The sequence below is a fragment of the Gavia stellata genome, chromosome 2 (assembly GCF_030936135.1).
Source record: "Gavia stellata isolate bGavSte3 chromosome 2, bGavSte3.hap2, whole genome shotgun sequence".
Lineage (NCBI taxonomy): Eukaryota > Metazoa > Chordata > Aves > Gaviiformes > Gaviidae > Gavia > Gavia stellata.
The window spans coordinates 105,685,096-105,712,338 of record NC_082595.1 but is presented as its reverse complement, the minus strand read 5'-3'; the positions used below and the strand labels follow the sequence as shown (position 1 = coordinate 105,712,338).

Below are 27,243 nucleotides of genomic sequence, written 5' to 3'. Positions count from 1 at the left end.
GGTGGTGAAGCCTCAGCTAATCCCTCCTGCTCTCCACGTTTCGTCAGCCACAGCATCAGCAATATGCAGGTGAGACAGGTTAATATGTGACAGTTTTGTCAGGACATCGATGGTCTCTTCTTTGGACCAAAGCATGCCTTAGTAATAAGAGTATTTTCTCCTCCTTGATGTTGCAGAGCCAGCTGTTTGGCTGTACATCCAGGTAAAGAAATTGAAGTCAGTGTAGCGACCTCAGTGAACACCCACTGAAGGTGAATCCACACAGTAAATTCACTAATTTGCCCTGTAGGGACAAAAGCAGCATGTTATTTACAGAGCTGAACCAGTTCTCTGCCTAAGTCACAGCCAACACCTGAGGCTATTTCAGAGCAAAGTGCTTTTCCATACAAAGAGAAGAAACACATATACAGGCCATTCTGCTCAGAAATTAGAGGAATAGAATGATGAAAGACAAAAATAAAGAAATTAAATTTTCCAGAGGAGAAAGATACACTTACACCGTCATTGACTGTATACTAATATATATATAAAAGCACCACCTTGTCCCTGCAGACAAACAAGACTTCAGTGTGTTAAAGACACAGACTGTTGAGAACTAGGCACAAGTTGTCCAGAGAAGGGCGACGAAGCTGGTGAGGGGTCTGGAGCACAAGTCTGATGAGGAGTGGCTGAGGGAGCTGGGGTTGTTCAGTCTGGAGAAGAGGAGGCTGAGGGGAGACCTCATCGCTCTCTACAACTACCTGAAAGGGGGTTGCAGAGAGGTGGGTGTTGGTCTCTTCTCCCAGGTGACAGTGATAGGACAAGAGGAAATGGCCTCAAGTTGCGTCAGGGGAGGTTTAGGGTGGATATTAGGAAAATTTCTTCACTGAAAGGGTTGTCTGACACTGGAACAGGCTGCCCAGGGAGGTGGTCAAGTCACCATCACTGGAGGTATTTAAAAGACGTGTGGATGAGGCACTGAGGGACGTGGTTTAGTGGTGGACTTGGCAGGGTTAGGTTTACAGTTGGACTTGATGATCTTAAAGGTCTTTTCCAACCTAAATGATTCTATGACTCTAAGTTCACTAGACCCACGGAAACCCCGAGAGAAGATTTCTGGGATGCTCAGCTCTCCTTCCTCCAAGTCTAACGGCAGCCGCCTCTCTCATCCCACGCAGGCTGCCACCTCCTAGTGCCTCCGTTTCCCCACTGCTCTGTTGCCGATCGTGCTATCTCTCATCTCCACTCTTCACAGGGGCGTGAAGAAGCGTAATTAAAAATGCAAAGCACTTTGAGATCTTTGGCACAAGCATGAAGGAGGAGTGCAACCCTGGAACAGAAAGGAAATTCCTGCCTGCCCCCCGCAGCTACTCAGCTGCCAAGCTGGAGCATGAGTTTAATCACGCCCATTAAATTTGCCTGCATAACTACAAATATTACTGGTGGGGGAAGTGATCCAACTGCCTTGTTTACATTGTGTTTGACTTGCTGTCTTTGCTGAGGCAAAGAAAATTGTAACTGTATTTACTGACTGACCTCCTATATTAGGCTGCCAAGATATCAGCACTGAAGTTCTCGCATTATTAGTAGAGTCATGCTAGGTCAGGAAACAGACATGAAAACCCCACAGCTTCTGAGTATCAAAGAGCTGGCACAGCAGTTTTTAGTGAAACCTGAATTGGCAGCTGTCCTCTGATGGGAAGGCAGCAAAAGAAACGCATCCCCTGTTAGGAACCAGACAGAAGCAAGGGGCATACCGGTGCCAGAGGAATATCAGAAAGTCTGGAGAGGAGGTGGGTGAAAGAGAGATCATCCTGCAAACCACACAGTCAGGGAGAATTGCAGTTCTGGGTGCCTAATTTAAGCAACCAAAGGGACCTGACATTCAGAGGGCATAGGGCTCAGCACCCTCCAAAAATACAGACTCCTTTTGCTGTATCTCAGTCTGAGGACCTGAAAGGCATTTGAAAGACGTAAGTCAGTTTTCCCTTACACACTTTTCATCCGAACTGCATCCCAGTAACCTGTTGATATGCATCCAATGAAGAAAATGAAGCAAAAGGAACACAGAGACAATTTTTTAGCAGATTTTGGCTAGTCTTTCATGTTTCAGACTGACTTTTCTTCATAAACATCTCCTTTCAGCTCCCAGCATTCATGGCCATCTCTGGGGCAGAACACAGGCTGGGTGGAGCTGCATCTTTTTTCGAAAAGGTGACACCACCAGGCACTTAAACATTTGGGGCAAGTGGGGGAAAGAAACACCACCGTTTCCTAAGCACACCCAGGGAATTGAGCTACGGCTTTTCCACCTTGTCATCTGTGTCATTGCTGCTATGAATGCTACCTATGGGAGCGGGAGAGGAGTCAGGGTAAAGCAAAACATCGCTGAGTCAGTCAGCAACTGGTCAACAGCATCCCAAGGAAGAGTGGAGATGGAGTAGTATTCAGAGGGAAGCATTCGTAGAGACTGTTTATTGTCACAACACCTTAATGGGGTAGGGTTGTGCTGTTATCCCCTTGGGATGGCTGGGGAAGTAAGATGACTACCAAGTAGGCATTTGGTACCTAAAAACTCAGGTGGCTATGAAGAGAGATTCCCAAAAACAGGCATGTGCTTAACGTCCATGATTAGCATCCACTTTGGTACTTCCAAAAAGCCTAAAAGGTGCTTGTCTTCATTTCAGCAACTAAACCCCTTTAAAACTCTGGAAGCAACTTGGCGCCAACACAGGATGTCTACAGCACATGAACCTTGGACTTTTCCATTTCGAGAGACCATTTTTCTCTGTGGACTCCATAAACATCTTGAGGACATTTTGCTAGGAAGGGCCTATCTTGGCAAAGAGTAAACAGAGTGACGGCACGCAGCAAGTCTGTTCTTTTTCTAGTTTATACGATGCTAAATGAATACACAGCTTAGATAGCTTGATTTAGAAAGACATAAAATGGAAAGGCTTTCTCAAGTGCAAAACACCTCACAATTTCCAGTTAGCTTCTGTGTGGCAGCCAACTCCACAAGAAAGATTAAACATCTGGTTCCTTTGAAATACCCTCCTTCAATTCTCCAGAGAGGAGTGCATCTCCAGAGAGGAGCATGGCATGAACTGAAGCAAGGTGTTAAGAAAAGTTATTTGAGATTAAAACCACCAGAAAAAAATACCTGGGATTTTAGTCTTATCTCAGCATTAAGCACAGAAATCCTGGCAGGGAAGGGTTGGCACTTGGCCTGCTCCATTCAATCAAGCGGAGAAGTTAAAGCATCTCAGTCAGCAGAAGAGGTGCTATATGTGGACAAGAGGGGAAGAAACAGGGCCTTCAGTCAAAGCGTTAACACACCTTACAGTCAGGAGCCCCGCACCTTAAAATGCACATGAGAAATGAGCTGGAATCATCTGGAACAGAGGAGATTAGTTGCTTTGGGCATCTCTGGGGACCTTCGGTCTCTCAGGGGGTAGCAGTAAGCATTGAGATGTGGGTATTTATCCAAATCATAAAATTCTCCAGTAACTTGGGCTGGGCAGCTGAACAGCACAGGCAGAGGTGTAACTTTCTGGATGGCACGTAATGCTCTGCCACCCACCCCAGGGTCCAACTTGGGCCTCACCGCATGGACTCCTCGTCAGACAGGACTCGGTCTGGAGAGCAAAGCATCACCATCGCTGTGACACCCTGTGAGGGCACCTGCAGAAGGCAGTTCTAGGTTACAAACCTGCAAAGGAGTTCTTGGATCAGCAGGTTCATTCCTCTGCCATTACAGACTTTCAAGTCTTTATATAATCTCTCTGTGTCTCTTTTAAAAGCAATCCCAGCTACCAGCTCATATGTCTGAATCAACACCATGCTAGTAATAATTTATACCAGCTCCCTACCCAAGACTTGCCTTACCCATTTGCAACGAATTAATGGTATCAATCCCACAACAAAACCTCACCACCACCGCCTGCCAGCTTCCCCCCTGCAGGAACAGGGGCACAAGAAAACCGAAGCTGGGGTGTGCTCTCACTGGCAGAGCAGACCCAGCAGATTCGGGTACAGGCATCAGGCAGGACAGTGTGAAAAGGCACATGCTGGTGCTGCTGACAGTGTCCTTATTTGTACTTGCTGGAGACTCCTGCTGGCATTTTCACACAAGCACTCTCTTGTGTGGCCAGAAAACTGAGGGCTGATGAAAAGAAAAAGTTACTGTGCCTACAAGCGGCAAAATTCTGAATTACGGTGCTAAGAGATGGAAAAGGGCAGCTGATACCTCAACTCCTTGTTCACTGGGATCACTTGCTGTATGTTGTCCACTATTTTGATCTATCTAGTTTTAAACACTCCAGTTCTGGAGGTTTGGCTAATTGTCACAAGAGGCAATTTTTTATTTTGCAGAGGAATACTGCTCTTTCTGAGGAATTTTATTTCAATATGCTGCTGAGTGTTTCAATTTAAGTGCATATGTTATTCCCCTAATCAAAACATTTGACTGCTATAGCCCCCAAATTTTACAGATGGGGAATTGGCTCAGGGACAGAGTTTTGAAAGTGTTTGAATATCAAAGTGATTTGTCCAGTCTCACAGAGGGAGTCTGTGCCAAAGAAAGGAGACAAGTTCAGGCTCCCTATATTTCAGCCTCGCACTCAAACCATCCGTCCTCTTTGCTAATTTGATCCTTTGCTGTTTCCTGACGCTTGCTCAGTCCTAAACACGCTTAAAGACTTCCACTCCCAGGACTCAATTATCCCCTGACCTCCATCTTCATGGTATATACAGATCAGTCAACTGGAGAGGAGATCAATGAAAGCTCGGTCTTAAAAACATACAGACAGGGGGGTTGTCATTCTCCAGTCCTCTGCTATATATTTGCTTGTGCATTTCCAGCCCATAAGGTTTACTCTGGAAGCTCGGTATGATTAAAGCAGGTCTGCAGGACCTTCAGCAAAACCTCCTGTGAATGCTCGAAGCAGAGTTCAATTTGAGCAAAACATGACTCCCTCACCAATGAAAATTACAACCAAGCCTTTCATCTGGGCAGGTTGGGGCCAGGAACTGTTGATGCTCAACATATTTTTAAAACAATAAAAAAAAAATCCTACTGTGAGTAAACACCCGATATAAACTACTGCAGGTTTTTAGAGGTAGCAGCTCTGAAGGATTTTTATATGAGACTTGAAAATGCACAGCATCCACCCAGAAATGGGATCATTCATGTTTCAGAACAAGCAAGCAATTCCTTAGCACATACGTAAGGTATATGGCTCTCTCAGATTGCAGAATTAAAGTGGTTTATGTGCTGTAAAACCTACATTCACTAAACAGTCAGTCAACAATATCTATTAAAATAATGGATTTTGGCTGCATCAGACCACAAAATATCACAACATAATCACAGAGAAGAAGGAAAAGTCCCATACATAGGAAGACTGCACCTGGTGACAACAGTAACACCGCTGTGCAGCTAGAAACATGGGGGTGCAGATGCTAATTTGATTAACAAAAATAAATTGAGGCACAGCCTCTCCCCTTGGCTTTTTCCCAAAGGTCTCCGACATGGCCAAGGAGCAAGTTGAAACCTTTTCCAGCTGCCTCTGCCCCTGTCTAGCTCAGTGCTGGATGTGCCCCTTCCAAGTGACTAAAACTCCATTTGCATCCCATGGCAAGAGGTTTTGCCTCTTCTTGTGATCACGTGTGTCGTGTCAGACATCCAAAGTCTACCTTCAATTCCTGCCCTGCCACCAAGCATTCCCCCTTCACCTGACAGCCCTTGCTATTCAGTCAGATATAGGTATAATCACTTGATAGGAGATCGCCAGATCCTACAACTCTCAAATGTCTCCTTGAGCAGCTAGATGGCCTGGGCATTCCCATGTGAAAGGTTGAGTGCACTGGACGTCAACTCCATGCCTTGGCTGCAAAGCCATGTCATATCTCTGGGCATGCTGTACCATATTTAAAGTATCGTACAGCTTACATAGAAAGTGTAAAGTGTCCCAGGAGACAGCAGGAGACGTGAAGGGGCTGTGCAACAGAACCTATGTCTGAAAGCTGGGATTTGATCAACAGGCTGCCATGTAAAATCTTCACTCTCACAAAAAAAAAAACAACCAACCAAAGCAGAGGCTACACGAACACAAGTGGTCAAGACCTCAGCTTTCCATCTCCTTCAGTCCTTTTAAAAAGGGAACTTTTTCACCCAGCATCGACATAGTCTGCAGTTTTGAAACTGAATGCAAAATCCAAGAGAAAGAGGGAGTTACTCAGCCTGCTGCAGGCGTGTTTTCCATGCGTGGTGGTTCCAAACCACCGATAACAAGGAAGTGACTCATGCCAATTACAGTAAGTCCACTTCCAAGCACCACGCGGAAATCAAGTGAGACTGTCTGGGAAAATAGCCCTGTCATAACCAAAGCCACCTACACCTCCCCGAGCCCACAGCCTGCACCAGGGCCCTCCTCCCCTGCCCCTCCCTTCAGACGCTGCCCGAAGCAGAAATTCGTCTTTTCTGCTGGTGATTTTTGGGCTGGTGGGAAGCTGTACAAGCTGGGATGCCTGACACAACTCATACAAACTTTTGGAGCACTCTGCCAAGACTACTCCTGAGGCAGCCCAGATGCTTCGCCCTTTACTGCATCTTCTGACAGTAGCTAACTACAGAAAGATTGTGCAATAAGAATATAAATATAACACAGACAACCTTTTATCTTGTTTGGCCTCCACAGAAAAGGAGATGTTCTTCCTTTTCTCACACAGCTGCAATCACAGAAGTGACTTCAGAAGTGGAAGCAATTCCAGTACAGAAACAAAGTCCATACAACAAAAATTAGCTCAGTCTCACCGTTCCTCCCAGTGAAATCTCCCGCAAGTACATGGCTCTGTGATGTGAGAAGCTTTAGGAGATGAAGGTACCATGGTGCACCTCCAGCTGAGTCTCCACAGGGCAGAGATGGACACAAGCACTGCTCCCTACCAACCTCTCCCCCTCTTGCACAGGGCTGCAGAACAACTTCCCCTGCTTTCTCCTATTTCTGCCCGTCCAGAAATGCAATAACCTTATTAAAATATACAGTTCACCTAATCTGGGCACTCAAGCCATGCATGCCCTGTAGGTACCTAACAAAGAAGTCCTCCTTAAACAAGCTACGTTCCTAAGCTCCCTGTATCGTCAACAGAGAAAGGTGGGGGCCTTTGAAAGCCTCCAGGGGAGATTCTGTCTACTTAAATTTAGGAGCCTAATTAGGGATAATTAATGAATCATAATGTTACCTTTGGATTTATTCTCCTGAGTGTATCTGAGTTAAAATCTTACGAACTGCTTCACATCTTTTACTCAGATATTTTTCTTCTATCTCAAACTTTTCAAATCGGGATTTGAAGCTACAAACACCTTAATTTCTATCGAATGATGCATGTGCTTGATCTATCCACAGGCAGTTTTCCTCCTGCTTTCATAGCCATGAAAGTCAGTTGTTCTTCTTTCATCATCTTAAATGTAATAACAGAATACGAAGCATCTATTGCCAGCAACTCATAAATCACCCGCTTGATGTGGCTTTCGGTCTCCAAAGGGCACAGTGGAAAGCATCGCATGCACCAGTCTGCTCCCTACATGTTCTATTTGGAAAGAAAAATGGATCAAAAGGAAGAAAGCCTTGTAAGAGATACCTGCAGAAACGAAGACTTACTTTCATCTGGTAGATTTCTGCCTGCTCCCAAAGTCAGGGGAGTTCTGCATTTTCGCAAGATAACTCATCATTAGGAGGATGAGACTCGAGCTGAGGCTTGTCCGCATTCCGGCAGGCTCAGCTACACCCCACCATGGGACCTCCTGCCAGCCGGAGCTGTAGGACCTCTCTAGCAGTCCAGCTGCATCTAATCTCCACCAGGCCCAGAGGAGGCTATGACAGGAACTTTATACACCTGAGCAGCAGTAGTATATTTTAGGGAATTGAGATGGGTCCAGATCAAACCATTAATGTCACCTGCAGGTGCTACTGCTAGAAGCATGGGCAACTACTATCAGCAAGGTCGCTGCAGGTACAGAAACCTGACTCATCACCCACATATGGACTGAGTTCAACCCTGCTGAATTAAGCAATTTTTCCCTTTATTTACATGCTGAGCATGATCAGAATCTGACCTTTCAATTAGGTAGCCTCAATTCCAAAAACGGCAGCAGGCAGGGGAGGAAAAAACTCTAATAATTACGAGGGTGCCACGCAGGGACTGACAGCAGCTGGGAGAAGCTGCCAGTCTCCCAGACTAGGAAGGCTACAGCAGGAGAATCCGAGAGTCAGTTTTGGGTTTCCTTTTTTTTGCAGCACACAAGGATGTCTGAATCTGGGGCCTGGGCCCTTTATCAGTGAAGAGGAAGACACAATACAGAGGATAGCACAACAAGGAGAATAAGTTTAATAAGGTCTTTCGGTCTTCCCTGTTCCCCCTATTTGGACTGCATCTATCGCATACTTGCATTGGTACTTTGCAAACCAGCCCATTCACGTATGGATTTCTTAGACGTTATAGAGAATACTAGTTTGTCGGTCACTTCAGAGGAGACTGTTATTACAGACTGTAATTTTATGCAATGCTCTAAGTATATCCACTCCACTTTGGATCAAAGAAGAGCAATGCTAAATTTCAGATTTTGAAACAATTCCTGTTTTTCTCATCATGTTCAGTCATTTTAATCAAACATTTAACAATGCAAGAAAGACTTCACTATTTTAAATTACCTTTATAGCACAGAGCTGTTGTCCTTGACCTATTTAGGCTATAGAGCTTGGCAGAAAGTCTTTTGTGCAGCTTATCTATTTTTCAGGAAAATATGTGACACAATCTGTGGCTCCCAGGAGGATGCTGACGGAGCAGTAAGCATTGTGTGTTCAAGTGCGGCTGATCCGGAGCCAGGGCATTGCTCATGCGAAGAACTTCTCTCCAGCAAGGGAGGAGAGCCTCTGTGCTCAGGATGCCAGCACATACCCAAGTGGTTGCAGCTCTGCAAGTTAACAGGCATCAGCTGAGTCACAGCAACCAGTTCTGTAAAACCTGGGGCAAAAGATACTCCCTTAATTTTCAGCGCAAGCTATACAAGCCCTATCAGTGAAAGAGGCCCTTGGAGGTCTTCGCTATTACATATCCGAAGGCAGCGGCTGGGTGAGTATTACGTATCACTGTGAGACACTTAAATGATAGTCAAGGCAAGGAGATTCAAGATAAAGCAAGGAGAAAGGGATGGAGTAAGGGGCCAGAGGCCCTGAAACACTCTAGAGCCAATGGAAAGCCATGACAACCTCCACCAGGGACAGGAGAGGGATGGCAGGAGCCTGGGCAGGAAAGGAAAGGGACAGTAAGACCATCCACAGCTACACCGCACTGCCCAAATATTTGAATAAAGAGTAAGAAGCCTCATGCTTCAGCATCTGAGCCAACAACTAGCCTGATATGATCCAACCATTATATTCCAACAGCTAGGAGAGTTAGGAATATCATTTCTCCTCTGAGACTGCTGACCAAGATGGACATTTAGGAGATCTCCTGTGCCCATCTCTGAAGCAATGTCACCCATCCTGTAGTCCACAGACCACTGGTGACCTGTAAAGCATCAGAAAAGTGATCCAGAATAAACCTAATTCAAAGAAAAAACAAACCCAGCATATCCCTGGATGTTCCCCCATGGTTTGTCTCAGTGTCTGCTGGCAGGCACAGCCAGGAGATGCTTCCCGTCTGCTCTCCTTGTCTAATTAAAAATGTTTGTAATTACAGCAGTAAAGCTATGCTCTGTAAAAAAAATATTTTCTTTTTATCTAAGTGCTACTTAGCCGACAGTGCATGCTAGTTCTTTATCAGTTCATCAGCTTTTCCTCACGGTAATCAAACAGCAGAGAACTAGACAAGGGGCTAGAATTTTTTTCCAAAAAGATAGCGGTGCCTTGATAACACGGGTTGAGGAATGTCATCATACAGCAGCTGGTAACCTCTGCCATTAAAGGCAATGACTTTGTCTGGTCACACGCCTGACTTAGTGTGGCAGTTCCCAGGATCCCATGAGATGCCCAAGCTGGAAACCCTGCACAAGGCAAGGTTGTCGATTGCTTTGGAATAAAGACGAGAAGTGAACAAAACCGTGTAAGGTAGCTACAGTGCTAGATGCCCTTCACTTGTATACAGATGAAAGCAGATTAATATTTACTGAACAAAAACACAATTTAGTTCAAGACCCAGAGCTTGATACGGAGATCATTGGCTCCTGTTGTCCAGGACTTGGCTTATACGAGAAGCCAGGCTATGCTAACAAACTTGAAATCCAATGATCTATGAACAAAGCAGCAAAACTGTTTTCAATATAAATCCTTCTATTCACATGGTCATAACCTGTGAGACATCCTCTTTTGGTGCTGAGCCTTCCTGAGCACAGTGGAAAGTTTGAGGAAAAACCCCATAGCTGTTTTTGAATTATGAGAGTATTAAACCTCCCCTGTGTTTTTAAAGAAGTACATTTAACTGGCAGAACCTCTCTAACGCACAGCATCAGCCTTAAATTATCTGGCTTGTAGACTGTGAAAAGTTCTTTGCACGGTTTATGTATTCTAGTTTTTTCTGGTAGAAAAACACATAGCATGCATCATCTTGCTTCCATGCATATCCTGAGGGAGCAGTAAGGACTGCGAGCTCAAGTGTTACTACAATTGCTACTGGGAGTAACTGCCAGTTTTGCGGAACAGCAAATTATAGTCACTTTCCTGATGCCACATAAAAGCAGATACACACCATGGAAAACAATGCCAGGGTTTTGTTTTAGCCCAGCGAGGATGTTACTGAGCACCTACCCTATGCTCTTATGCAACCTGCCCTGCAGCTACTTCCACCAGCACAGTCTGGGAGCACGGGAAAAAACTGTGGGAATACGCAGTGCTGGATGCTTGTGGCAGCTTTCCAACACTTAATAATGGTATTTTTTTAAGACAACATGAGGTTTTTAAAGCTAAATGTTTGTTTCTGTCAGGCTTTGTGAAATATTCAGCAAGGACAATATTTCATGTACACTAGTCTGCTCTTTTCCACTCTTCACACATGTAATTAAGATTCATTTATGTGAATATCCCGATCTCACATGATAGTTATATTCGCACCACCTAATTGAAGGCACTTTACTGGGATAGGAGGTGGCTATTGCATCCCTCCATCGATTATACAGATAGGCTGACTAATCTCTCAGTTAACCTGCATTAGTGCAAGTAAGGCTTTGCAAGACTGAGCTGCAAGTTTGCAAGATATAGATAGATAGATAGATATACACACACACATATTTATAGGTGTAGGACGCTGCTGGGCAAAAGGCTTATCTCAATTATTCCAATATTAATGGGGCTAAATGATCCTGAATCAAATCCTACCCACCAATTAGTGCAGGAATTATTCCAGGACTACTTGGGACTCCCTTGAAACCTCTCTAACAGACTAGCAGGTCTCTGATACGTCCCAGCTACTCGTAACACTCAATTCCCTGGATAATCTTCAGCACGTTGCCACCCCAGCCAAGCCCCAGGGCAGTCATTCTGGGAAGGTCAGCAACGCTCCCCTTCTAGTGCCCTTTGCCAAGCATGGTCCAGCTTCTGCCTGTTTGGGTAGAAAGGCCGGTCAACTGCCATCTCTCCTACCTCACCTTTCAAAATGACTGAATTCAATCCTTTAAAAAGTGTAAATGGAGACGCATGTTAATCTGCCATGTGTTTCTTATTACATATTCCCTAGGAAATGCAAGTTGCTAACTCGCAGCCAAGGAACTCACTTCATGCTGTAGCACCTCTATTTTTAGGCTTCTTTTTTGGGTCTCTTAGAAAAAAAAATTTTAGGACTTCAACACATACCTTTGCTGCTAGTAACTTGAACCCAGTGCAGATCCTTTATCTTGTGTGCACTCAATTTAAGTTGCCACTTCTTTCAAGTGGAATATAATGCTCTGTACTGCAGTATTTGTTCCCTCTTCTGGATATCTTGAGCCCACCAGCCCTGGTATCTTATCATCAGATGAAAGGATTAATCCTACACAAAGAGGCTGTGAACGTCTTTTGAACAAGTAAACCTTTAACAAACAAATTTCCAGGAGGTGTAATAGACAGGGATGGTTTACAAGACCCTCTAAACAGCAAAGAAACTCATAAATACAGTCCTTCAAAGTATTTCTCTCCCATGCTGGGATGACCCCTGTTCATACCAACGGAGAGACTGCCCACCTCTGTCAAGACACATGCTACAGAATTTGCTCAGCTCCCAGATAAAAGTAGCCAGTCCTCCAAAGGAAAACGAATCCTTATCAATGCAACTGCACAGGATAAAATCTACCTCACAACCTGCTTGAGTTATAGTGACAAGATGTTATTAATTGCAGTTCCAATAACCACCCACGTTACTTAAAATCTGAAGTAATCCACCTTAATTACCTTAACTCTAATAACTGCATGGGACCATAACAGTTAGAGGAGAAAAATAGTTGTTAACTTGTCGACTGCCAGATGCAGACGGCTGATAGGAGATGTATCAGATATTAAAGTATTAAAACTGACCTCAGCCTGGCAGGAGAGGGCTGTGATTCATGCCCATGACTCCTAGGCACAGTGGGAGTACAAACAAATAATTGAACGAAGATCAAAGCATTAGCTGTTTCAGTGGAATAAGGCAGGAGATTAATCTCTCATTTACTCTCAGGTAAACCTCCTTCCTGACTTTCTCCCAGTTCAGCAGGAACTTCAGCAAGTTCAATGTAGAAATCTGTTACATCGCCACCTTGTTTAAAACTCTGCCATCCCGTTAAAATTATTGTTACTGTTTAGGATGAGAACTGGCCCACTATTCTGCTTAGTCAGAGCTTTCCGTCTTTGAGCTGCTTCAGACTTTTCTTTGTGAAAAATAAAGAACCTATCTGAAAAATAGGTATTTAAAAAAAAACCCTTGCATGAAATCTATTTTCTTCACCCTTGAGCAAATAATTCACTTCCAATTATGTCCCAGGTAATAGAAAGTCTATGGCAAATAGAGTTCAAAGTAAGGCACATTGTGTAAGAGGCACACTCTAATTAAAAAGGCAGTATGTAGAAGACATGCCATCTTTGTGCTTGTACGACAGTCGGTGCTAAGAGCTGCCTGCACAATTTCCCAAGAGTAATACAGGCTTTGGAGGCACCTAAGCACAGATTTGCAGCCAAGTTTCACAGAGCTGGAAGTCAAAACCCATCATCAGTCTAGTCTCCATATAGCTGGCTGATAAAAGGAGTGAAATGGCTAAGACATTATTCAAACTCAGGCATCTAATGAAACGTATGAGCAGTAACTCCGATATATCATGGGAAACAGCTTCCCAGACTCTTTCAAGGGGAATCACAGCAGCTTGCAAGCAGGGTCTTGCACCAGTCCTCACGCAGCTTGTACCACCCTGTAAATCTACTGCCACAGGGCTGAAAGGACAGAGGTGAGACGAATGGTCAGACTGGCTCTTCCTGGCCTCGGAGTCTGAAGCCTGGCCTGCCTGCTTACCTGCGGGCCAAGCAGGCAATGAAGCGTTTGGTGCTGCTTGCTGCGCACAAAGACGATGTCTACCCTCAGATTTTGTATTTCTGCTGATCATCTTCAGAGGCAGAAAGGATTCTTCTTCCCCAGCGGGGGCCTGATGTCATCTGAGGATGTTTTGTTTCATTTACCTTCTTCTGAAAGGTCAGAGACTAAATATACAATATCCACAGCTATTTGCAGGCAACAAGCACCTGGCCATAGAGGAAGAGGGAGGCTGTGATCTGGAAAGGAACCCATCCGTAGGAGGCATGACCCTAGCCTCATCAGCAGACCCTGACCTTCGCGCAAAGGGTGCCTGAAGTGATGAGGAAACCCGGGAAGGGAAATGTGTGTGGTCCTTCCAGTGCTCTGTTTAGACCTGTGAAGATTTTGTGGTAGATAAAATAAAGATCATCTGATCTTTGGAACTGTTACAAAGACACAAGGAGCATTAGCCTCCACTCTTACACGTCCTGGAAGAAGTAAACTGTGGTTGCTGTGATGCAAGGAAATGAAACGCACCATTCACCTGGTACACTTTGACAACTTTCATGCCATTAAACTCTCCTGGCATTCAAAACAGGGTGGCTCCATCCAAAATGCCCACTGGGCATAGCATGTGGCCCATGCTAACTTCTAAGTCATGTCAGGACCATGCAACACCAAATACCATTTCTGCAACTTAGTAGGACGGTCCATTGAGTTCCAGTGTCAGGAGCTCCTGGGCTTTGGCACTATTTTGTTCATCAGTACAGACATACTCAGTTAAGTCCAGAGGTCCAACGCAGAAGACTAAGCAGCTGTCCTAGCTTGGGCGGTCAGCACTCCTCCTCAGGGCTCAAAGCATCTGGGACATGAAATCACAGGTCTGTAGCAGCACAACAGACGTGGGACCCTATGACCTGGAGATGTGTCAAGCCAAGAAAAGAGCTGGATCTGCTGCCTGTCCACAGCAAAGGAAGCTGGGATAGCCCTGTGGGATGTCACCCAGACACAGGGCCGTGACACATATTCAGCTCAGGGATGTCATCAGCTATATGTTATGCGAATGGACAGCCCTTTAGAAACACTGAATGCTGAAATGCTCCACGGGGAAAGAAGACGGCTGAAAAAATTCGCCTGGCCTCCCCTGAACTGTCCCTGCATGCGTGTTCCAGCCATGCCTGTAACAAAAAAACTGATTTATACAGAGGTACCTGCCTCCAACGGACCATCTGTGCTGCACCATCTGCCCTCGTGGAGCAGTTCACATCCCCTCGACTCGTCGGAGCGACACAGAGAGGAGCGCTCAGCCTCCACCAAGAATGAAAACAGACTGAACTCAGCTGGCCCAAGCTGAACACTCTTATCAAACTCCTTTATTAGAACAGCATAGAGCTGCTACCGCCCAGGAACAGGAAGGAAACATATTACCATATATTTCCCTAATGCTCCTCCTTTCCCTTTAAACACAAAGAACAAAAAGGTCGTGTTAGAGAGCCCAGAAGGCTCATGTGATTGTAAAAGGATATTATACTGGGCACCTCATCCATCAAAGAGACCAGCAGGGTTTAAGGGAGAGATGGTGGGATAAAATAGTCTCCTGGGCCAAATTCAAGCCATAAATGTTGCTCCTTTTTTATGTCAAAGGGAAGTCTTTGACTTTTAATCTTTCCATATTTCAATTAAATGATGCAAATGACAGAGAGCTAAAATAGATGATAGATGCACAGCTAACCTCCCCCATGTTCTTGTGTTCCTAAGATTTCTCTCTTAAATACCATTACAACCACTCTGTAAAATTACAGTAGAACTTATTCTTAAGCCATGCTTGTATCAATCATTTGATTTAATGAGCTATCCAAAGACTTTCCCATTGGTGCTTTTCTCCAGTCATGGCTGTGGTAGAACCAACTGCAGAGATAAAAGATAACTTCCTATGTGGAAACTCTCATCCCCCATACATTCCCTTCTAGGCAAGGCTTTAGAGCCACATTTGTACACAATTAATCATGATTGCATTTTTGCAAAAATGTGATGGTATAGTCTGATATTAAAACTCCTTTTCCCTCTCAATTTGACTGACTGAAAACAAAAGTCCAGTTTCTGATGGAGCTCCCTCAGACCAATACCTCCAGCTGTTTAAAGAAGAACATCTCTTACAGACATGTTTTGCATTTATTTATTTCCTTGTTCTTCTATTGGTATACAGGCTGACCAGACAATGCATTGAGAGTAGCCCTGAGGAGAATGACTTGGGGATACTGGTGGATGAAAACTGGACGTGAGCTGGCAGTGTGCACTTGCAGCCCAAAAAGCCACTTGTATCCCGGGCTGCATCAAAAGAAGGGTGGCCAGCAGGTCAAGGGAGGTGATTCTGCCCCTCTACTCTGCTCTCATGAGACCTCACCTGGAAGTACTGCATCCAGCTCTGGGGCCCCCAACATAAGAAGGACAGGGACCTGTTGGAGCGGGTCCAGAGGAGGACCACGAAGATGATCAGAGGGCTGGAGCACCTCTCCTATGAAGAAGGGCTGAGAGAGTTGAGGTTGTTCAGCCTGGAGAAGAGAAGGCTCTGGGGAGACCTTCTAGCAGCCTTCCAGTACCTGAAGGGGACCTACAAGGAAGCTGGAGAGGGACTTTTTACAAGGCATGTAATCATAGGGCAAGGGGTAACGGCTTTAAGCTGAAATAGGGTAGATTTAGATTAGATATTAGGAGGAAATTCTTCACCATGAGGGTGGTGAGGCACTGGAACAGGCTGCCCAGAGAAGTTGTGGATGCTCCAACCCTGCAAGTATTCAAGGCCAGGTTGGACAGGGCTTTGAGCAACCTGGTCTAGTGGAAGGTGTCCCTGCCCATGGCAGGGGGGTTGGACTAGATGATCATTAACGTCCCTTCCAACCTAAACCATTCTATGACTTACCAGGTTTTTTCCAGCAAGGAAGACACTGATGATTGCACTATCAGGAAAACCAACAAAAGAAATAGTCCTAGAGAAATAAGTCCAATTCAGAGTTGAGCATCTGGAGTCAGAGACACAGCTCTGGCAAGCTGATCACCCACAGACGGGACGAACTGCAGCTCCCCACTTCCACAACAGCCAGATATTTACAAGCACTCCAGGTCTCCTGAGACAGAAACCTTCCACCCAACCTAAATACAGGTATTTCCCTTCCTTGGGTGTCAAGCTTACCAGGGCTGTGCTCCCAGGTCCAGCTCCAACTCTGAAGATTACAAACTCCTCCTAGAAATAATTATTAATGGAAGTCTTGCCCTGAGACACCTTGACGTAGAGCTCAATAGGAGGTCTTACACTGGCTTCTGCTAGTGCTGGCACATGCACACAGATGGACACAAGCCACTAGGAAAGATGGACTGTCGGGAGGGGGATTAAAAGTTGTCTGTGCAACTAGTCCTGAACCCAGCCTTTTTCTGCCTCCTTTGTTCTGTGCTCCAGGTTTAACACCATTTGCAGCAAAAAGCTGCAAAAATACTGCCAATAAATGTTGGGCTTAATCAAACAAAGCACTCATAATTATTTCATTAAGAATCATTTTCTTTTTACAAATATAGAGAAAATTCAAAACAGTTGTGCCCTTCTGCATTCATAGTGTGGAAGTAACCGCTGTGGAATTTGAATGGAGTTAGCTGAGGTTTCTGACTGCCAGGCCAGCATGAGCCAGACCATGTCCTGGCCTCTTGGGAGGAATGTTTGGACACAGGAATTGCTCTTTTCCCAGAGTGGACACAACCAGTCAGCTGGCCATATAACAGGCATCAACAGATTGGGATTTAAGCACTGCACAGATGTCAGTCAAAAATTATGCAGAAAAGGCAAAAGTGCGATAAATTATGTGAAATGAATGTGCTAACCTTGTTCCAGTAGTCAGTAGGAAAAGTCATAATTACAAACAATGCTAATGGGAAGACTTGTTGGCTGTCACAGTTTACATGCCAAAGACATAATGAATGATACCCCTACCCTGGGACAGCACGACTCTCATATCCAGAGGTCGTCCTTCCAAAACAAGCTCATGACAGGCAGGCGACGTGTGCAGGAAGCTTACATGGCCGAGCCTGCATCGTTTCTGCAGATAACCAGAGCACATCCACCCCAGGCTACAGGGCTGTCAGCTCCACCACCCTCATCAGTCCCCACTTGTAAGCCAAATGCTGAAGGCAATAAACTGTTTAGAGATCGGTACTATGTGTCTGCCTGCAACAGCACTGAAGAGTATAGCAGAGGATATAACCCAGTGACCATAAAAAACAAAGTAAATTTGATTTGCATATTAGATTCAAATATTCCAGTGCCATACAAGCATTACCATCAAATCTGATTGAATGAAAGCAATCCTTTGTCAAGGAGAAAACATTTCCTTTTAAAGTCTGCAAACAGCCTTGGTCCATAGTTGACAATTACCATCTGTTTCTCCTCAAAAATGAACCCATCCAAAATGTTTCCCAAGCAGCACAGTGCATTAAGGACATGGGCATGTTCAGCCCAGCCACCAAGCCTTAGGGGTGCAGTGGGCTCACACCACAAGCACTGCCAGCTCTCAGAGCAAACGCAGCACAAAGGGAGATGGGGTTAGAGCTGGCACCCAGCCTGTCTGAGTGCTCCAAGCTGAGTGGCTGGATAGCTGGTCAAAGCCCCGGGTGTACCGCAGGGAGCTTTTGTCGTGAATTTGCAAGAAGGTTTGAACACCAGATTTCTAGTGTGAGTCACTAACTGCTGCATCAGTACAGGCTTCACCTGGGTGACGTGCCATCCCCCCAGGATGAAACTCCAGAGCATCCTACGGAGCTCAGCTGCATGGTCCTCCCAGCACTGAGCTCCCTGGTCTGCTGGCTCTGCTGCTGTATGTCCATGAGCTACACTTCTCCTTGCAAACTAAGGAGGCCCAGGGCATTGGTCCAAGCACTAGCAAATGATCATTTGTCCTCTTTAAATGTTCACATAGTCCTCGACAGAAACTTGGCCCCTGTCAACTAGCGCTCTCCCCAGTCAGGGCTGGCCATGGCCTGGATCATTGCCCTCAGGCAGCTGGGATATGTGTGACTGCCCTGTTTTGAAGGAAAAACATCTGGCTAGATGCAAGTCCTGCTGTGCCACTCACCCCCAAGACCAGAGAGGCTTTGGCATGTTTTATTTCCCAGTACAGGTGCAGCCCCTGTGCTCTGAGCAGCGCCCTTTCATCACCATTCATTAACACCTAACTCAAGAAGTTTTGGTAAGGAGTAAGACCCCTAGCACACATGCTCATACCTTCCCATTCGCACAAGAGGGAGCAAGCCAGAGTCTGAGTTGATTTAAATTGTCCTGAGAAATCTGGCTGGGAGTCCTGTACTGTAGAGTGAAGCCAGCTGGAAAGTAAGGCTTTCCACTCCAGGCTCTGCGTATACAGCCAAAAATCACATGTGGGTAGCATCGCCAAAAACCAAACACCTTCTCCCGTCCTGCCTCAAGTTCTGTGTGAAAACAAACGACCGCCTTCATGGTTGGAAAACTCATATTTCAAGGTAGAGTTTTGTGCTTCAGGAAAAAACATCCCAAAGTGAAAGAGCAGCACTAGCTTCTGGCACTGCTGAAGAGAAGCCCAAGGAGAGATCTATTGGCAAGTAGTCAGAGGAGAAGCACAGCAAATCCTGGCCCTATAAACAACACACTACATGGCTTTAGGCAAGTCACTAGATCAACCTGAGGCAACTGCAAAATAGTTGAGTGTCACAGAGTAATAGGACTGAAAATGACTTTGCAGGGACATCTAGTCTACCCTTCTGGTCCTGCAGCAGGATCCAATCCAGCTTGCTTTTAAAGACCCCTGGTGATGTAGACCCCACGATTACCATTCAGACTCTTCCAGAACTTCCCTCTTTTCACCACTATAATATTTTTTGAATATAGAACTCCAATTTCCTTTGCTACAATTTATGTTCTTATCCCCTCCAGCAAAGTGGTTAAGCAAGGCAATCCGCCCCACCTCTGCCACAGCCTGAATGCCACACGGCATGTATCTGAAAACAACTAACCTACTCTCTTCCCAGACTCTTCTTGTTAGGCTAAACGACTTCAAATTAGGATTCATATTACAATTGTACCCAAAGGCAAAAACAAGGCTGAGGTCCTCCCTGGAACAACACAAATGTGGTTTAAGAGTGTCCCTGCTCCAAAATGCTTGGAATCGACACAGAAAGGAGAGAAAATGAAAGTAAAATGGTTAAAGGAAGAGATTATGCCTATTTTAAAGGTAGGAACTTTGTACAGATAGACACGTTTAGTCTTTTCAGGAACTCCCATAGCTGCAAAGGAGTTTACAGAGGGCTTAATACCTAACAAAATTATTGCATTTGAAAATGTGGTTATTTCTGCTCCTACTGAGCTGTTAGATAAACTATTTTGAAATACAACCTGAAGATGTATGAATGTTTGTGACAGAGCTGGGAAACACAAACCAGATCCTCCAAGTACCCCTCCAAAGCCCTAATCTCAAAACCATTCTTCCTTGTAGGGGAAGCAGTGATGATTAATGATATTTTTCAAAGCTCTCTGAAGATCATATTTTTTCTACATGAGCTTGAGACAAGATGATCATTACTTGCTTGAAATACTTACATGTACCCTCCCATGCAGGGCAAACCATAACAATGTAACAGTGAATACAGGTTTAAAGGAGTCTGTACATCAAATTTACTATACATGCAAATTTCCTTCAGACAGAACCATTATTAATTGCCTGAATGGTCAAATTCAGGTTTTTCTAAAAATGCCTTCCAAGCTTGTATGTGCATTCCTTACCATCCATATGCTTCACTGAGCAATCACTCACCATTTTAACTCATTCTTTATGACAGCACACACATAAATTCCCTGCTTGTTGCAATTTTACGCTTTAGCAACATTTTGCATGCCCTGCACTGCCGTAGTTTCACATCTAAAATAACAACTCACACAGTAGAGGCGAGCATAGTTCCAGCATATCCACAGAATATCAGACAGCTTATACCAATCCAGAGGACTACAATATTAGAAAATTAGCAGACCCTGAATATATTGTAATAAATGCAAAGTGAATGCTAATGAACTAAAAAAAAAACAAACCAGGGAACAGAACACCTCTAAATAAATGTAAACACTACATAGTTTGATTTTGTGTTGGGGTAGGAACTTGCATGTGAGGATGGAGGTAGACAATTTGATGAAAAAATCTGGTCCTAAAAGATCCTCGGGGGAAGCAATAGATCTCGAATTGTTCAGATATAAAACATATCCTCCAACTGGAAAAATCTGTTTGGGGGCAGATAGCCACAGAACGTGCTTGGGTTCACAGAATCACAGAATCACTAACGTTGGAAAAGACCTGTAAGATCATCAAGTCCAACCATCAAGCCAACACCACCATGCCCATTAAACCATGTCCCACAATACCTCGTCCACACGTTCCTTGAACACCTCCATTGATGGTGACTCCACCACTTCCCTGGGCAGCCTGTTCCAGTGTTTCACCACTCAGTAAAGAAATTTTTCCTAATATCCAAGTTGATGACCTCAGTCTGTTCATGCCCATGTAACTATGGCAGCAAACCATCCCTCAGCACAGCAGCAGGGCAGGAGTCAAGTCATATTGTACCTAAAGGATGGAGGAGCTGTAGTACATTGGGAACAGCAGCACTGGAAAAACACACAGAGGTCACAGTGGATAGAGAATACGCAGTGCAATGCTCTGACTGTGGCACATTACTTGAAGACATAAAAGGGAGGAGTATTTTAGGGACAGGGCACGCTAACTCTCCTACACGACATGGATGAGACTGGAACATCATGTATAATTCAGGCAGTCCATTTGTTTTAACTTGAAAAAACATGAAAGAACAAGCTGAGATGAGGCAGTGGTGTGATTTAAGACCCGAAAAAATGTTTTATGCTGGAAAATAGAAAGAGCATGATGTTTAGTGTATCAACATGGATGCTGTGAAACGTGACTTGACTTGATGTATTAAGAGAAAGAAACTACCAGCTTCCAGTGAACACTTCAGTCTAGCAGAGGGAGTCATAACAAGAACCACTAGCTGGACACAGCCCAGATTAGAGACACAGTGCAAGTCTTGAACAGTTGGGATCACTAATGTTTACTCTCACTGCCAGAGGTGACTTGTCCTTCTCATGGGTTCTCCAAATCAGGCCTGAGCCCCAAGATGGGATGTGTTTATTGTACTGAGCTCAGTATAAAAGCAACTAGATAAGATGTAATAGCACATATTAGATCATGTTGGATGATCCCATGGCCCCTTCTGGCTTTTAAACTCTATGAATGAACATATGACCTTTATAAAACATTGGCTGGCACTGGAGAAGATATTTAAATGTATGCGTAATGAGTTTCCCATTATGCTAAAGCATGCATCTTCAACTCTGTTTCTAAGAACACTTAACCTCACGTTTTTCCAAACGTGACCTATACTCCTATACTATCAGCTCCTGCATTACTATTACTACTTATTTGCACGCTAAGGCAGTATTTCCTGCGATCTCAGCACCACCAGACTCCTTTCTTTTCTGCCAAAATTGTCTGGTCCCCTCCCAGCTCTTCCCCACGTACTCATGCAGCCAACACTCTTCTTTCTCCTGTTTCCCCTAACTGGTGTCCCTCTTGCTGTCCCACACTGCTGTCTCTAGGGAATCCCCCAAATTAGGTATCACTTCTCAATTTCTCTGTCTTGCTTTGGGCCAGTCCTCCAGGAACCAGCTTTCTCCCAGTACACAGACATATGCCCCTTCCCTAGTTTTTAATCCTCTCTCTCTTCCCATCCCAGACCCTGCATTGCCAACACAGACAATTTAAGGCACTTTGCACCAGTTGTGCTGTACCCATGTCTGTGTGTACAGTATTAGCTGAGGATGACTGTATGGTAAGGGAACTTAGCTCAAAACTCTTTAATTATGCTTCAGACAGAAACACCTAATTTAAAACTACATTGAGCCAAAGCTAAAGGCTGAGATTTTCAGCATGCACACAGAAAGAAAGGCCCATGCCTAATTCCTATAGATATCTTGTAAATGCTTGTAAGTATATTGCAGACCAGTCTTGCACCAACACACAGATTAACCAGGCAACCCCCAAACATGGCCTGTCTTCTCTCTCAGTGACTCTTTGATGACATCTCTCTATGTACACTTTCACTGCATTCCCTTTAAGACTGAGCCAAAACTGTCCCTATGTGAGGGACAATTCAAAGAGTAAAAAGTTTGTTTCCTTTCCTTTCCAATTTGAAAGTGGCGGGAGGCACAAGAGCTATATACACCATCTCAGCACTTGCCCCGTTTTCCAACATCTTATATGCTACCGACTGTAAAGCCCCAAGGAACCCAATCTGCCCTCATAGCTGATCCAACTTTGAGCAGGAGGTAGGACTAGAGCCCTTCAGAGCTCCCTCCCAACCTGAATTACTCTACGCCCTATGATCCTATTTCATTGCCTATCTGGGATGGAGTGCTGCCTGGAGGCCCTTGCAAGAATGATGGTTTATTTTACCTGTTTTCGCTCTGGGTATGTTCCTACCTCCAACACTAGATCACATGCTTGGGGGAAAAAAAGTAGTAAATGAGAAAAAAGGCAGGCAGGTCCACCTGACCATAAATAGTATATTGAGCAGGCAATGGCATCTTTTACACATAATCCTCTCTCTAAGACTAGCCAATCACAGAATCACAGAATCACTAAGGTTGGAAAAGACCTGTAAGATCATCAAGTCCAAACATCGACCAACAAACTAACACCATGCCCATTAAACCATGTCCCACAATGCTACGTCCACACGCTCCTTGAATACCTCCAGGGAGGGTGACTCCACCACCTCCCTGGGCAGTTAATTCCAGTGTCTCACCACTCTCTCAGTGACGAAATTTTTCCTAATATCCAGTCTGAACCTCCCCTGGCGCAACTTGAGGCCATTTCCTCTTGTCCTGTCACTTGTCACTTGGGAGAAGAGACCAACACCCACCTCTCTGCAACCCCCTTTCAGGTAGTTGTAGAGAGCGATGAGGTCTCCCCTCAGCCTCCTCTTCTCCAGACTGAACAACCCCAGCTCCCTCAGCCGCTCCTGATAAGACCCTTTAACCTAAATAAAGGCATTTTGCATGGGTTTATTTCATGTTGATGCTCTTTTCTCATAGTCCTGGCTCCTGAAGCCTAGCTACCACCTTTCTGTGCTTGCATTTGTCCCAGGGAGACAACACGTAAATTAACGCGTCTTACCCTGCCGCCTTTGAAAATCAGCACGCAGCCCCACAGACGCCGAGCCCCTCTTTGTTTACTGCCTTGTTATTTTCATTCACTCTCGCTTGCACTTGCAAAGCAAACCGTTAATGGCAATCACATGTGCATAGGGTGTCACACCCCAACACATGCCTGTCTGTGATTTATCACCCTCCACTTCCTGGCACACAAGGCAGCCCAACATCTGGTTGTGACTAGTGTCCCATTTTGGTTTGAGGTTCCTTTTCTCCCACGGCGTCTGAAAGCACTGAGAACCAAAAATGATACAGGGAGCAAACCAGACCACGCTGCGCTGGAGCAGGGTTTGAGTCTTGCCATAAAAGCAAGCGAGGAGCAACTTTCAGCAACGTGCATCTGCAAAACACAGTCTGTTTAATTCCTATTTACAGTGTTATATGACCACACACACCCCTATGTCCTGCTGACGCTCAAGATGTGGTTGGCAAACCACTCAGAAGTGGCTTGTTAAAGAAAACTCATTTTCACCCGCTTTATCTTTAACAATTAGAGGAGCTTCCCAGGCTGCTTACACAGCATGCAGATGGCCTGAAAAATAGTAACTTATGTGATGGAGGGTTAGATCAGATTGCCCACTCTCACTGTCCAACTCAGGCACCCTAATTATCATGAAAACTAAATTCAAGATGATGATGAGCAGTTCAGAGAACTGCCAAAGGCTCAGAGCTTGGCTCGTAACACCGCCAACGGAGAAAAATAATCACTGATTCTGTGCTGGAAACCTGTAACAGGCAGACCCCATAACTGCCAATCAATCAGAAGTGTGAAAAAAATCAACCCTTAATAAACATCACAGCGCTGGTAAATCTTGAGGGTGGACCAATTCCTGCGGGAGCTACTAAGGACATTTCAGAAGGTTTGTCTACAGGCAATGATCAAAGTGGGGACTGAAGAGAGACCTCTCTGTGAACTTTTAGAAGTATCCTGTGGAAAAAACCCAAATACCCCAGTACACTTCTACTCTGTTCCATTATATAATTACCATGGGACTTTACATGCCCTGTTAAAGGTGCTGGTGTGACACAGCGGGTCCCTGTACATAGGGCCGTTTCAGGACCATTATGTACACTATGTCAGAAGAAAAGCAGTATCACCACTAGTCTGAAGGCCTGAAATGGCCTCTCAAGGCAAGAACTGACAGACAATGCTGAGAGTTCCAGGACAACAAATAATAGCCTGGGAACAGCAGGCCAGTGTCTAAGGTTACCATTAATGCACCTGAACTCCAAACAGAAACCGCTCTTCTAAGGAAATGTTTCCCACTAAGGAATCCTTTGTAGCTCTGGGTGGGTTATTCTTTATTTCACATTTTGGCTTTGCATGCTTTCCTAGACTGTCTTCCTGACCTAACAGAGACACTTAAGACCAACAAGCCTTAAATCTGCAAAAGAGAATTGCAAAGAGATGTGACGTATAAAATAAACTGAAAAACAGTCTTGAGACATGTTTACAGGAGTCCAAATCATAGAACCACAGAATGGTTTGTGTTGGAAGGGAGCTTCAAAGATCATCTAGTTCCAACCCCCCCCACCATGGGCCAGGGACATCTTCCACTAGACCGGGTTGCTCAAAGCCCCTTCCAACCTGGCCTTGAACACTTCCAGGGTTGGGGCATCCACAACTTCTCTAGGCAACCTGTTCCAGTGCCTCATCACCCTCATCATAGAAAATTCCTTCCTTACATCTAACCTAAATTTACCCTCTTTCAGTTTAAAACTGTTGCCCCTTGTCCTGTCACTACAGGCCTTGGTAAAAAGTCTCTCTTTGTCTTTCTTATCAGCCCCCTTCAAGTACTGAAAGGCTGCAATAAGGTATCCCAGGAGCCTTCTCTTCTCCAGGCTGAACAACCCCAACTCTCACAGCCCTTCTTCATCAGTGAGGTATTTCATGGCCCTCCTCCGGACCTGATCTAACAGGTCCATGTCTTTCTTGCACTGGAGACCGCAGAGCTGTACGCAGTACTTCAGGTGGAGTTTCACCAGAGCAGAGTAGAGGGGGAGAATCACCTCCCTTGACCTGCTGGCCACCCTTCTTTTGATGCAGCCCAGGATACAAGTGGCTTTTTGAGCTGCAGGTGCACACTGCCAGCTCACGTCCAATTTTCATCCACCAGTATCCCCAAGTCCTTGCCCCCAGGGCTGCTCTCAATCCATTCACCCTCCAGTCTATATTGATACTGGGGACTGCCCAGGTGCAGGACCTTGCACTTGGCCTTGTTGAACTTCACAAGGTTCACATGGGCCCTCTCCTCAAGGCTGTCAAGGTCCCTCTGGACAGCATCCCTTTGCTCAAGCTAATCAACAGCACCACTCATCTTGGTATCATCTGCAAACTTGCTGACACAAATGAGGCACAACATCAAACGTGGCTGGTGTGGGAGTATGTGGTGACCAATGGATTTTAGCATCAAGAAATGCTTCTGCTAATCAGTTTTTATATTATTCAAGATACAAAATATTAGCTCCGATAACAGAAGGAAGAGAAACTTTGGTTGAGACTAAGTATATAGGAATGTATTGCTTCATCTTTATCTTGACTTTTTAATGTTGAAGCATCAGTCCTGCTCACATGTTGTTGTTACGTGTACTGGTCCAACATCATGCTTCACCTAAGTTCAGGCCTAGTCTAAAATTTAAGAGATTAGTTTATACTAGATGATGACATTCCCTGTGTCACTAACAGGTGGAGACAATTGGAGAATTCCCAAGGCAATTCAGCCCATCCTACAATAGGTGTCCTGGATTCTTGGACTGACTTATTCTTTGAAGTCATCCACCTCTCTCCATCACCTAAAAAAGGAAGATTTCACCAAACAGCTAAGCCAAATTAAGAGTCTACTGTTGCCAAGAAGGGGAGGATTTAGTTTCCCTCCCTTCTTCCCTGCTTTTCTCTCCTCCCGACGCTGATTCCCCTTCTTTCCCTACTTCTAGCTATCCCCATACCCACACCCATCAACTTGATCTCTCCCCCCTTGCCCAGTCAAAAAAAAGCTGATTTCACTTACAAATCCAAAGTCACTTTCTTGCCTTTTTAGTGTTCTGCCATTTCAATGAATTGAATGAACCGATTTATCAAACAATCGGCAGGAGCAAGCAGCCAGGTTTGTCCTGCTTTGGTGTTAAAGAGCTTATAATTCAGCTCAAGTCATGTCATGAATGATATGTGTAAGCATCCTTGTACACAGAGTTACTCATCTGCTCACAGAATAAAGCTAATGAGTCAAAAAATCCAAACAACAAACTTTCCTTTCTCCTCCTCCACACCATAAATTAGATATTAATAACACTCATGAAAAAACTATTTTGAAGAGAAAACCATGGCTCATGAAGCACTAAGCCTCAAGCACAAAAGAACCTTTGTCCAAACAAATTCAGACACATGTGAATGGCAATAAAACTCACCTATGTGCAAGTATTAACATCTGGACTTAAAAACAACCCCGGTGGATGCACAAAGGGAA

General features: G+C 44.9%; 1 protein-coding gene across 1 annotated transcript in view; it reads right to left on the bottom strand.

The window, feature by feature from the left end:
* The window catches only part of EVA1A (eva-1 homolog A, regulator of programmed cell death), a 211,839-nt gene that overhangs the window by 12,938 nt on the left and 171,658 nt on the right, over positions 1-27,243 (bottom strand). The gene's annotated exons all lie outside the window — the stretch shown is intronic.